Below are 12735 nucleotides of genomic sequence, written 5' to 3' on the forward strand. Positions count from 1 at the left end.
AGCAACTGGAGGGGGGAAGGGAAAAAGAATTATTTCCCTTTGTTGTGAGACTCAAGGGATTTGGGTCTTGGGGTCCCCAGGGAAGGTTTTTCAGAGGGACCAGAGTGCCCCAAAACACTCTAATTTTTTGGGTGGTGGCAGCAGGTACCAGGTCCAGGCTGGTGGCTAAGCTTGGAGGTTTTCATGCTAACCCCCATATTTTGGACGCTAAGGTCCAAAACTGGGACTAAGGTTATTACATGAGTGGCAGCTGGTGGGAGATAGACAGAATCCAGAAGCCAGTAGAAATATTATATTTTTCTTTTCTCTGCTAAGGGCTTTTTAGCAGAGAGAAGCAGTTGGTTTTAAAAGGGAACCAGAGAGAATTTTTTTTTCTGCTCTCTCTCGCAGTTTGTGGCTTGCATGTTAAGGGTCTTTTGTCATGCAATAGCCCTCCCATTAGGAGGCAAGTACCAGCACTTATAGGCATGCAAATAAAGTGGTTTTTCTGGTTTCCCTTCATTGAACATTAGCTAGAGAGAGAAAAGGAAAATTAGCTAAAGGCACTGTTGCTAGGCAGACTTCAGGAGGCAACAGAGAACCTGCAGTTCAGAAGATAAACACCGGAGGGCACCCCAACACAAGAAAACAGGAACCATGACTTCTAAGGCAAAAATTGAGGCCGAAGAACAAATCAAAGAAGCTGAACACAGGCGACAACTGGAAATAAAACAAAAAGAGATGGAGATGAAAGAAAGAGAAGAACAGATCAAAGAGGCAGCCTACCAAAGAGAACAGGCAGCCAAAGAGGCAGCCAAGGAGGCAGCACACAAAAGAAAACTAGAAGAAGAAGAGGTGGCCTACCGAAGGAAACAAGCAGAAGAAGAGTTGGCCCACCGCCGAGAAATGGAAAAGCACCAAAAAGAAATGGAAAAACAACAAAAAGAGAATGAAGAGAAGGAAAAACAGAGAAAACATGAACTGGAGTTGGCAAAAGCTGGGCTGCATGTGCCAGCCAACCCTAACAACCCGGCGCCAATTATTGCTCCACAGCACAGGAAATTTCCCACCTACAAGGCAGGTGATGACACCGAGGCCTTCTTGGAAAATTTTGAAAGAGCCTGTCTTGGGTACAGCATTCCCGAAGACCAGTACATGGTAGAATTGAGGTCACAGCTCAGTGGACCTTTAGCAGAGGTGGCAGCTGAAATGCCTAAGCAGCAAATGAATGACTATAAACTTTTTCTAACCAAGGCCAGATACAGGATGGGGATAACCCCAGATCATGCCCGTCGGCGCTTCAGAACCCAAAAGTGGAAACCCGAGGTGTCATTTCCCAAACACGCCTACTACATTGCAAAAAAACTATGAGGCCTGGCTAACAGGAAACAACATTCAAACCTTGGAAGAACTGAACCTCCTCATACAAATGGAGCAGTTCTTGGATGGTGTTCCTGAAGACATCACGAGGTACATACAAGATGGAAACCCCAAGAATATCGCTGAGGCGGGGGAGATTGGAGCCAAATGGATGGAACTGGCAGAAAGCAAGAAAGCTACTGTCAAGGGGAACGATTACCCCAGGGGGCACACAGACCATAAACCCTACAACCGAGGACAGCCAAAGACCCCACATACCACCCAAGTAAAGCCACAGATACCCTACCCTTCAACCTCACCAGTCTCCAGTAACTCACCTCGGCCCAGTGACCCATCAGATGGAAGATGCTTTAAGTGTAATGAACTGGGACATATCAAGGCCAAGTGTCCCAAGAACACCATGCGAGTGCAATTCATTACACCACCATCACACCAAAGATCCCCAGGCCCGGATGCCTCTCAAATACCCTTGGAGCGAAGGGAAAATTTGAGAGTGGGCGGAAAGAAGGTCCCAGGGACCAGCCGCCAATCAAAATCTGCAAGAAGTGCAGTAAGCTTCGATGGAAGAGACCAGCTGGCTCTGCAGGTGCTGACTTGCCCACAAGATCCCATGGAATTCCAAAGCGATGGACTCCAGGAGACTCCTCAGCATCATCCAACCACAACAAGATGCCAGAGATGTGGCTCCTTCCAGCAGGCAAGAGCAAGACACAGGATGGAATTGGGAAAACAGCTCCTACCAAGCAACCAAAGATGGTGTCCATTGCGACGAGTACAACAGGGCTTTGGCAAGCTGGGGAGAAAGCAACTGGGAATCCTGACCGTTCTCCCCCAAAGTCACCAAAGGCCTCCAGAGCTAGGACACCATCCCCTTCAAGGAGCAAAGTTACAGTTCTCAAACGGGTGTTAATGTGCCTCAAGCAAACCTTCAGCAAGCTTCAAAAGAAAGTGAAGTCCCGAATGTCCAAGGACTCTCGTTCCAGAACACCTGACACTAAATTTACAAAGCCACCCTTTTGGAAGGCAAGGGCCTCCAAGGGTGTCCGGTTACCACACTACTGAATCCCACCCTGCCAGCATGCCCACTAACAGCAGGGGCCCACAAATTTCAACATCTCTCTATCATCCAGCAGGTCTGATAAGCATGGGCTAAAGTGGCTGAGAAGAATGGCTTGTTGTCCTGGGATACAGAGACTGTTGTATAAGAGACTCTCTTTGGGGTATGACATCTAAACCCAGATTCCAAGATGAAGGGGGACCTAGGGGCTTGGATGAGATAGAGGGTGTGGCTAGCTCACTGGATTTGTTACTTTACCTCATATGGTTCAAGAATCAATCCTTCCTTCAAGAAGAGCTGATACTAAATTGACAAAGCCACCCTTTTGGAAGGCAAGGGCCCCAAAGAGTGTCCAGTAGTACTATTAGGGGCCTACCATCAATCAAACCCAAATCGGCCCCTTGACCCCTAAAACCCTTCCCCTCAACCCTTAAACCCCGCTCACCTATCACCAGAAGTCCCACCCATGGGGATATTACTTCCAGGGTCAAGGCGGACACATGACCGGAAGCAAAGTGTGTCATGTGACCCCTCTAAGAACTCCTCCCACTGTCCTGTACCAATCAGGAATGGTTTCGCCCCCATAGGTCTACGCTGAGAGGTCTTCTGACCAATCAGGGGTGTTCCAGGGTGGGGTGACTCATCCGGATGTGCTTCGTGTGACCCCTCTAAGAACTCCTCCAACTGCACTCTACCAATCGCGGTGGGTTTCATCCCCATAGGATCACCCCGAGACCAGATTTGACCAATCACTGGTGTTCCGGGGCAGGATGACCCACCCAGTTGAGGGTTGTGTGACCCCTCTGAGAACTCCTTCCAGCGCCCTCTGCCAATCAGAGCGCAGCACTATCACCCCATAAGTCCCAGCAATCGGGACAGAAGAGGCCATCTTTTACCAAGGACACGTGCTTTAGAAATTTTGGAAACATGGACTCCTCCACCACCTCTGTGAGCACTTTGGATTTTGTTTTAGCCCCGAAGGCCTTTGGACTTGTGTGGAGAAAGCGCTACATCAGCGACAGTTCCCACGAGGGCTCTTTGACTCAGCCATTGATGGATACGCTGGAACCCAAAACCCAAACTCTCATGAGGCACCCTGATGAATGTGATGGCCTCTCATTTTCCACCCCCCTAGCAGTGGAAGGCAAACACAGCTTGGGGGAGTCATCGGAGGACAAGCTGAATGGAAAAGGCATTGCTCAGGTAAATGAATGATTAAGAAGTGACCATTGATGATGGGTGTAATGGGGTTAGAAACTGGGGGTTGGGGGTTGGGTTGTGTATATTTAAAAACAAGCAGTGAGAACTTACACTGTTTCTTTTCTGAAAATCTCTCGACAGCTTGACGATGCCTTTCTAGATGACCCGGAGGCCCTGAACAGCGTGACATCAAGCAGTGAAGATGAACCAGGTCCTCCTTGTTTTTGCTCAATGCCGATACAAATTGTTGAAGAGGACTCCGAGGATGACGGCTATGAGGACTTTAGGAGGCATGGCATGGAACTAACTGAGCCAGTGCCACATCGTGAGCATAAAAAAGTCATGCAGACTATTGTACGTGTTGCTATTTATGCTGTCCTTAATCACAGCCTTAGGGAAAAGCTTTTTGAAGATTGTGAGGGCTGTGTCATAGATGTGCCAGCCCAACGGTGCCATGACTTCAGTAGATATAAACTGCAAGCTCCGGGGCCTGTGTGCTGAACTGTATTTGGAAAGCTTATTAAACACTGTTCTTGCCATAGGTGATGCTATGCAATGTCTGTGCCTAACCCAAGAACATTTAGCGTAAGGGGTGACCTTGATAAATGCTGTGCAATTTAGTGCAGACCCTGACCGTGTTTTAAAGAAAATGACCAAACCGGAAGATGTGTGTGTCACTGTATTGACTTAACTGGAACCGTATAGAACATCGTTACAACCAGGGTCCTGTAGTGGCACCAAATCTTATGTAAAGGGGGTCTTATAAGGGGTCTAAGACCAGGTTATGGGTTGCTGCTTATGATTATGCTGTTGTATGCATGTGTCTTTGTCATTTTGTAGTTGAAGTTATGAATATTGGCTCTATCCTGTTTGTATTTCAAACTTATGCTATGCTTCTGGGTGACATCCTAGGCGAGCTGGTTTTAGCTCTGCCTAACCTGCTTGATGGCCTGTCATAAACAGATAGCTAAGGGTTAATGTCTCTTTCACCTGAAGCACGTGACCAGAGGACCAATCAGGAAACCGGATTTTTTCAACTTTGGGTGGAGGGAATTTTGTGTCCGAGGTCTTTGTTTTCTGGCTGCCTGCTTTCTCTGAGCTTTGGAGAAGTAGTTCTGTTTTCTAATCTTCTGTTTTTAAGTGTAAGGACAAAGAGATCAGATAGTAAGTTATATGGTTTCTTTTCTTTGGTATTTGCATGAATATAAGTGCTGGAGTGCTTTGATTTGTATTCTTTTTGAATAAGGCTGTTTATTCAATATTCTTTTAAGCAATTGACCCTGTATTCATCATCTTTATACAGAGAGACCATTTGTATTTTTTCTTTCTTTTTATATAAAGCTTTCTTTTAAGACCTGTTGGAGTTTTTCTTTACTTCAGGGAAATTGAGTCTGTACTCACCAGGGAATTGGTGGGAGGAAGAAATCAGGGGAAATCTGTGTGCGTTGGATTTGCTAGCCTGATTTTGCATTCCCTCTGGGGAATAGGAAAGTTCTTTTTGTTTCCAGGATTGGGAACAGAGAGGGGGAGTCACTCTGTGTAGTTTCACAGAGCTTGTGTCTGTGTATCTCTCCAGGAGCACCTGGAGGGGGGGAAGGGAAAAAGGATTATTTCCCTTTGTTGTGAGACTCAAGGGATTTGGGTCTTGGGGTCCCCAGGGAAGGTTTTTCAGGGGGACCAGAGTGCCCCAAAACACTCTAATTTTTTGGGTGGTGGCAGCAAGTACCAGGTCCAAGCTGGTAACTAAGCTTGGAGGTTTTCATGCTAACCCCCATATTTTGGACGCTAAGGTCCAAATCTGGGACTAAGGTTATAACATGGCCCATTAAGGACCATCAGCTACACAACTGACCCATCGAGAGAAGGCAGATACGCCTTGTAAGTCAGCAAAGTATGCCGGGACTTGTCCATATGACTCCAAACTCCATTTTGCTTGTAATTTCCACAGTAAGGACAAAGAGGTGTTCTTACACCTGGAAAAGACTATAAAAGGCTGATGCCTCATCTCCATCTTATCTTCAATCCTGCTTCTTACCTCTGGAGGGACTTTGCTACAAACTGAAGCTCTGAACAAAGAACTGATGACCCATCCCAGCTGGGGATGTACTCCTGAGACTTAATTTAAACCTACGCTTTATTCTATCACTGCTACAAGCCTGAACCAAGAACTTTCATTACTGTATGTAATTGATTCCATTGAACCAATTCTTGCTTTCATCTATATCTTTTTCTTTTTATGAATAAACTTTGGATTTTATAGATTCATAGATTCATAGATTCTAGGACTGACAAGGACCTCGAGAGGTCATTGTATCTAGTCCTCTGCCCTCATGGCAGAACCAAATACTGTGTAGACAAGCCCTGATAGACATTTATCTAACTTACTCTTAAATATCTCCAGAGATGGAGATTTCACAACCTCCCTAGGCAATTTATTCCAGTGTTTAACCACCTTGACAGTTAGGAACTTTTTCCTAATGTCCAATCTAAACCTCCCTTGCTGCAGTTTGAGTTCATTGCTTCTTATCCTATTCTCAGAGGCTAAGATGAACAAGTTTTCTCCCTCCTCCTTATGACACTCTTTTAGCTACCTGAAAACTGCTATCATGTCCTCTCTCAGGCCTCTCTTTTCCAAACTAAACAAACCCAATTCTTTCAGCCTTCCTTCATAGGTCATGTTCTCAAGACCTTTAATCATTCTTGTTGCTCTTCTCTGGACCCTCTCCAATTTCTCCACTCTTTCAGTACCTGTTTTCCCTCAATTACAAGGTTTCATCCTGTGAGTTTATCGATGATGAAACCATGTGTGTGTTTTGGAAGCATGCAAAAGACCGGTACTCTCTCTCTGGCAACACCAACATCTTCATAGCCTGTTTCACTGTCTTGGTGATATTTGTGAAAAGGGAGAGTGAGTGGAATCCCCCTCTGGGGGATTATTTAGGGTCAACAACCAGTGTTATTTTAAACCATCGCCGTAAACCATTTTCCATACCTTCAAAGAATTTGAAGGGTTAACATCAGCGGGTCTGGTACATATAGTTCTGTGAAATTCTGGTTGTAAGTCTTTAAAGTCAGGTAACACATCGATGTAGCAAAAGGTGTTATGAGCTGTAAAATATCTCCACATTCTAGTTTTTAAAGTTCTGTTAAATCACTCTACAACCCCTTCTTTGATTTCATTATTAGTAACAAACGGGTGAACTCCATGCCACTTTAATAATTTGCTTAAAGGTATGTTTTAAAATTCTTTCCCCCGATCGGTTTGTAATTTTTGAGGCACGCAACGTTTGCTGAAAATAGCTTGAAAGGCCTTGGATACCTCTACATCTGTCTTATCTTTTAGGCCTAAGGCCCAGGCATATTTGGATAGAATGTCTATCACTGTTAAGATGTACTTAAAACCGCTGCTGCATTTGGAGAACCGGTGCATATCCACCAAATTTGCCTTCCATCGCACATCCACATCTCAGACAATGTTCTTGTTTCTTTTAAAATGTGTTCGAGCCGGTTTGTGTAAAGGGAAAAAAGAACAGGAGTACTTGTGGCACTTTAGAGACTAACAATAGGAAGATATATATATATATACATAGATAGATATAGATATAGATATAGATATATACACACACACACATACATACATACAGAGAACATGAAACAATAGGTGTTACCATACACACTATAAGGAGAGTGATGAGTTAAGGTGAGCTATTATCAGCAGGAGAGAAAAAGAAATGTTTGTAGTGATAATGAAAATGGCCCATTTCCAGCAATTGACAAGAAGATGTGAGGAACTGTAGTGGGGGGAAAAATAAGCGTGGGGAAATAGTTTTACTTTGTGTAATGGCCCATCCACTCCCAGTCTTTTTTCAAGCCTAATTTAATAGTATCCAATTTGCAAATTAATTCCAATTCAGCAGTCTCTTGTTGGAGTCTGTTTTTGAAGTTTTTTTGTTGTAATATTGTGACTTTTAGGTCTGTAATCAAGTGGCCAGGGAGATTGAATTGTTCTCCGACTGGTTTTTTAATGTTATAGTTCTTGACATCTGATTTGTGTCCATTTATTCTTTTACATAGAGATTGTCCAGTTTGGCCAAAGTACATGGCAGAGGGGCATTCCTGGCACATGATGACATATATCACATTGGTAGATGTGCAGGTGAATGAGCCTCTGATAGTGTGGCTGATGTGATTAGGTCCTATGATGGTATCCCCTCAATAGATATGTGAACAGAGTTAGCAAGAGGCTTTGTTGCAAAGATAGGTTCCTGGGTTAGTGTTTTTGTTGTGTGGTTGCTGTAGGTTTGTGGGCTGTCTGTAAGAGTGGATTAGCCTGTCTCCCAAGATCTGTGAGAGTGAGAGACTGTCCTTCAGGATAGGTTGTAGATCCTTGATGAAGTGCTGGAGAGGTTTTAGTTGGGGGCTGTGGCGGATTAACAAATTTGCCACCCCGAGGCCCTAAAAAAAATTGCTGTGCACCCCCCCACGCGCCAGCTCACCTCCGCTCCCCCACGGCAAGCCTGGGAGGGAGGGAGGAGAAGGGGAGTTGTGGTGCGCTTGGGGGATGGCGGCTGTGGAGCGAAGATTAGCTGGGGTGGGAAGCAATTCCTGCCCCCCCTTCCCGGGTTACTCCCAGCACCCCCGGGCCACAGCTCACCTCTGCTCCGCCTCCTCTGAGTGTGCCGCTACTCGCTTCTCCCTCCCTCCTAGCACTTTCGAGTGGCAAGCCTGGGAGGGAGGTGGAAGGAAGTGCAGTGCCCCTGCGGGAGGAGGTGGGCCAGGGACTTGGAGACGGGGCAGAGTTGGGGAGGGGATGTGAGCAAATTTGCCACCCTAGGCCTAGGCCTTGTTGGCCTAGGCGATAATACTCCGCTGGTTAGGGGCTGAAAGTGATGGCTAGTGGCGTTCTGTTACTTTCTTTGTTGGGCCTGTCCTGTAGTAGGTGACTTCTGGGTACTCTTCTGGCTCTGTCAATCTGTTTCTTCACTTCAGCAGGTGGCTATTGTAGTTGTAAGAATGCTTGATAGAGATCTTGTATGTGTTTGTAGAGCTTGGCTGTAGACAATGGGTTGAGTGGTGTGGTCTGGATGAAAGCTGGAGGCATGTAGGTAAGTATAGTGGTCAGTAGGTTTCCAGTATAGGGTGGTGTTTAGGTGGCCATCGTTTATTAGTGCTGTAGTGTCTAGGAAGTGGATCTCTTGTGTGGAATGGTCCAGGTTGAAGTTGATGGTGAGGTGGAAATGTGTAAAGTGTAAGTGTCCCTCTCTGAAAGCCAAACTGTTACCTGTCTTTTATTTAAAGTTTTACTATGCTTTCTGGCCACTTGAGAAAGAGCGTTCACCCCGCCAAGTTCCCAACTTCCCCGGGGATGTAATATATTTTCTTTAAGAGAGCTGCCTGTGTAGAAATGACTGTTACTGGTACCGTCTTTTACTAACACAAATATGAAGGGGGAAACATTCATATTGACACATTTAAATAAATAAGTTTTATTCATTGCCTGGTTTACCAAGACCTTTTACAGCCGCCTGTAAAAATGGACACCATGACCCCTACCATAAGGGAGTCTGAGCTGGTTCATTCTTCCATTTTGTCCTTTTCCGGATTTTCCTCTTGAGATCTGTGTCTCAGACATGTCCTGGTCCCGGCTGAGCAGCTCCTGCCTGGACCTCATGGCACCGGCACCAGTCAAGGTCCCTGCTGAGCAACTCTGGCCAGCTCGGGCCCCTGCAGCGCCGGTTCTGGTCCTGGGTGAGCGGACCCGACCGCGGCCAAGTGGCTCCAAGCAGTGCAGTAAGGGGGCAGGGAGCACGGACGGGGTGTTGGAAAAGGGCGGAGGAGTTTGACGGGTTGTGGGGGAGTGGATAGGGGTTGGGCAGTCAGAGGGAAAGGAACAGGGAGATTGAAAGAGGCCAAGGGTTTTGGGGGGGAGCAGTCATGAAGGAGCAGGGATTTAATGGGGTTGTGGGGGGCAGAAACAGAGAGAAGAGGTGGTTGGATTGGGCAAGGGTCCCAGGGGGCCATCAGGAATGAGAGGAGGAGTTGGATGGCGTGGCAGGGGACAGGGAAGGGGAGTGGATGAGGCGGGGTACCAGGAGGCGTCAAGAACATGGGGTCTTGGATGAGGTAGGACCCCCTGGGGGGACACGATGCCCCCCTCGTGGGGTGAGGAGGAGGGAACCTGTTGTTAATATTTTGGCAGCTCATCACTGCTCCCATGAGGCTACCAATGTCAGTTCTCAAAGGCCTCTAGTACGGCATCGTCGAGCTGTTGAGAGATTTTCAGAACAGAAACAGCGTAAGCACCCCACTGCTTGTTTCTAGATTTACACAACCTCCTGGTTCCTAATTTCATTGCACCCCATCATCAACCATCACTTCTTAATCATTCATTTACCCGAGCAACATCTCTTTTGTTCACCTTGTCCTCTGCTGACTTCCCTGAGCTGCGTTCGTCTTCCACCTCTGAGGGGCGAACAACAAGAGGCCTTCAGGCTCATCAGGTGCCTCACGAGGGTTTGGGTTTCAGGTTCCGGCATATCCATCAACGGCTGAGTCAAAGGGCCCTCGCCGGAACTGTCGCTCATGTAGCGCTTTCTCCACACAAGTCCAAAGGCCCTCGGGGCTCACGCAAAGTCCGAAGTTCTCACCAGGGTGGTGAAGGAGTCCATGTTTCCATGATTTCTAAAGCACGTGTTCTTGGTAAAAGATGGCCTCTTCTGCCCCGATTGCTGGGACTTATGGGGTGATAGTGCTGCGCTCTGATTGGCAGAGGGCGCTGGGATGAGTTCTTAGAGAGGTGACATGACCCTCTTCTGGGCACGTCACCCCAACCCGGAACACCACCGATTGGTCAAATCTGCTCTCAGGGCGGTGCTGTGTGGCTGAAACCCATTGTGATTCGCAGAGGGCAGTGGAGGAGTTCTGGGAGGGGTCACACGAACCACTTTCGGAAGGCTCACCATGCCCTGGAACACCCCCGATTGGACAAATCTCTTCTCAGGGTGGGCCTACGGGGGAGAAACCCCTCTTGATTGGTAGAAGGCAATGGGATGAGTTCTTAGAGGAGTCACATGACACACTTTGCTTCTGGTTGTGTGTCCTCCTTGACCCTGGAAGTAATATTCCCCATGGGTGGGACTTCCCGTGACAGATGGTCAGGGCTTAAGGGGTCAATGGGCAGGATTTAAGCCGCCAAGGGGAGGGGTTAGGGTTTGACTGATGGTAAGTCTCTTATACTATTTCCGGTTTCCATACTTCTGAATCCCACCCTGCCGGCATGCCCATTAACAGAAGAGGCCCACTAATTCCACCATCTCCCTAGCAACCAGCAGGCCTTGTAAGCATGGGCCAAATTGGCTGAGAACAATGGCTTGTTGTCCTGGGACACAGAGACTGATGATAAGAGACTGTCCTTGGGGTATGACGTTTAACCCCAGATTCCAAGATATGGCTCTTTAAGGGCCAACATCCCACCATTCCCCTGGCTCTCCACGAACAGATTGACTTTGTAAATGCTGCTGCCTGGCTTGGTCTGCTTTCTCCAGAGTGCTGTCCTCCATCAACTGCTGGTGGGGATGGCCCTCCTAAGCTTCAGGTCTTAGACCCTGCATGAGCCTCTCTCGACAGAGTGGAGATCAATAGCTCTTGTTTCCTCTTATATAAGGGTCCAAGGTGGAATAGGTGGTCATGACTTGTGTCACCAGCTCTGGAACTGGATGATGAACTGACTCTTTACTTGACAAACACCCTTTTTATCCTTGCACGAAGATGGTTGCTTTTCATGCTGTACACAATTGGATTCATTAAAGGAGGACCCAGCAGGTAGATGTAGTCCAGGATAATTTGAAGCAAGGGAGAAGAGCTCTTCCAGAATCTGTATATAACAGTCAGGCTGAACTCTGGCATGTAGAAGAGCAGGATGGCGCAGAGGTGGGAGACACAGGTGTTCAGGGCCCTAAAGTATTTTGTGGGGGACATGATGCTCAGCACTGCTTTGAGGATCATCACAAAAGAGAGGAAAATGAGCAGCGAGTCCAACCTCACCATTATGACTGTAATAAACAAGCCATAGATGTTGTTGACTGTGATGGCCGAACAAACCAGCTTCATGACGTCCTGGTGCCGGCAGTAGGAATAGGAAAGGACATTGGCTCAAAAGAATCGGAACCGTTTCCGGAGAAAGGGGAGTGGAAATATTACTGCCACTGCTCTTAGCACAAACACCAGTCCCATCTTGGCTATTCTCGGCAGGGTTAAAATGGCGTCATATCTCAGTGGGTTACAGATTGCGATGAAGCAGTCAAATACCATCAACAAGAGCACAGAAGATTCAGTGAATTGCAGAGAGTGGATGAAGAACATCTGGGGAAAACAAGCATCAAGGCTGATCTCTCTAGAGTTTAAACAAGAATAGGCCCAGTATCATCAGTATGGTGGCTATCAATAAGCCAAGGTCTGTGACGGCCAACATAGAAAGGAAAATGTACATGGTCTCATGGAGGATTGGTTCTGTTTTTAAAATGAACAGAATGACTGAATTTCCTACTACTGAAATAGCATACATGAAGCAGAAGAGGACAGAGACCCAGAGATGGATGTCTTCCTGCCCAGGTATCCCAGTGAGAAGGAAGACTGCAGGTGTGAATTTGGTGTCATTGACAGCTGACATACTGTACTGGGCAGGTCTGAGAAGTTTTGAACTTTCCTTCCCGAAAGGAAAAAGTACAGGAAAGTAGATGATATTTAACGAGATATCTTTCTGCTCTAAGTGCAAATCTAGGATTCCAAGAATCTCAAGGAAGATCAGAAAAAACATAGATTTGGATTTACACCCCAGTAGGATACGCCAATAGGAAGATAGGCACTGCCAGACTGGATGAGACCTGTAGTCCTTCTAGCTCAGTAAACAGTTACACATGCGTCAGGGGAAGATGGAAGAATCCCTGCAATCTGGAGCTAGGAGATTAACTGCTCCAAGGGAAAGTTTCCCCCAGGCACCCACTAGTTAGACATATTTTGTGCTGTAAATCCAGTCCCTCTTTGAATCCGGCTAATCCCTTGGCCCCATTTATATCTAGTGGATCAGAGTTCCACAGCCTATTTGAGCACTGCGTGAGTTT

At 46.9% G+C, this 12735-nt stretch overlaps 1 pseudogene; it reads right to left on the reverse strand.

The window, feature by feature from the left end:
• Positions 1–11347: 11347 nt before the first annotated feature.
• Positions 11348–12284, reverse strand: LOC127030278 (olfactory receptor 51G2-like; annotated as a pseudogene).
• Between the last annotated feature and the right edge of the window lie 451 nt (positions 12285–12735).

The sequence above is a fragment of the Gopherus flavomarginatus genome, chromosome 1 (genome assembly GCF_025201925.1).
Source record: "Gopherus flavomarginatus isolate rGopFla2 chromosome 1, rGopFla2.mat.asm, whole genome shotgun sequence".
In the NCBI taxonomy this organism is placed as follows: Eukaryota; Metazoa; Chordata; order Testudines; family Testudinidae; genus Gopherus; species Gopherus flavomarginatus.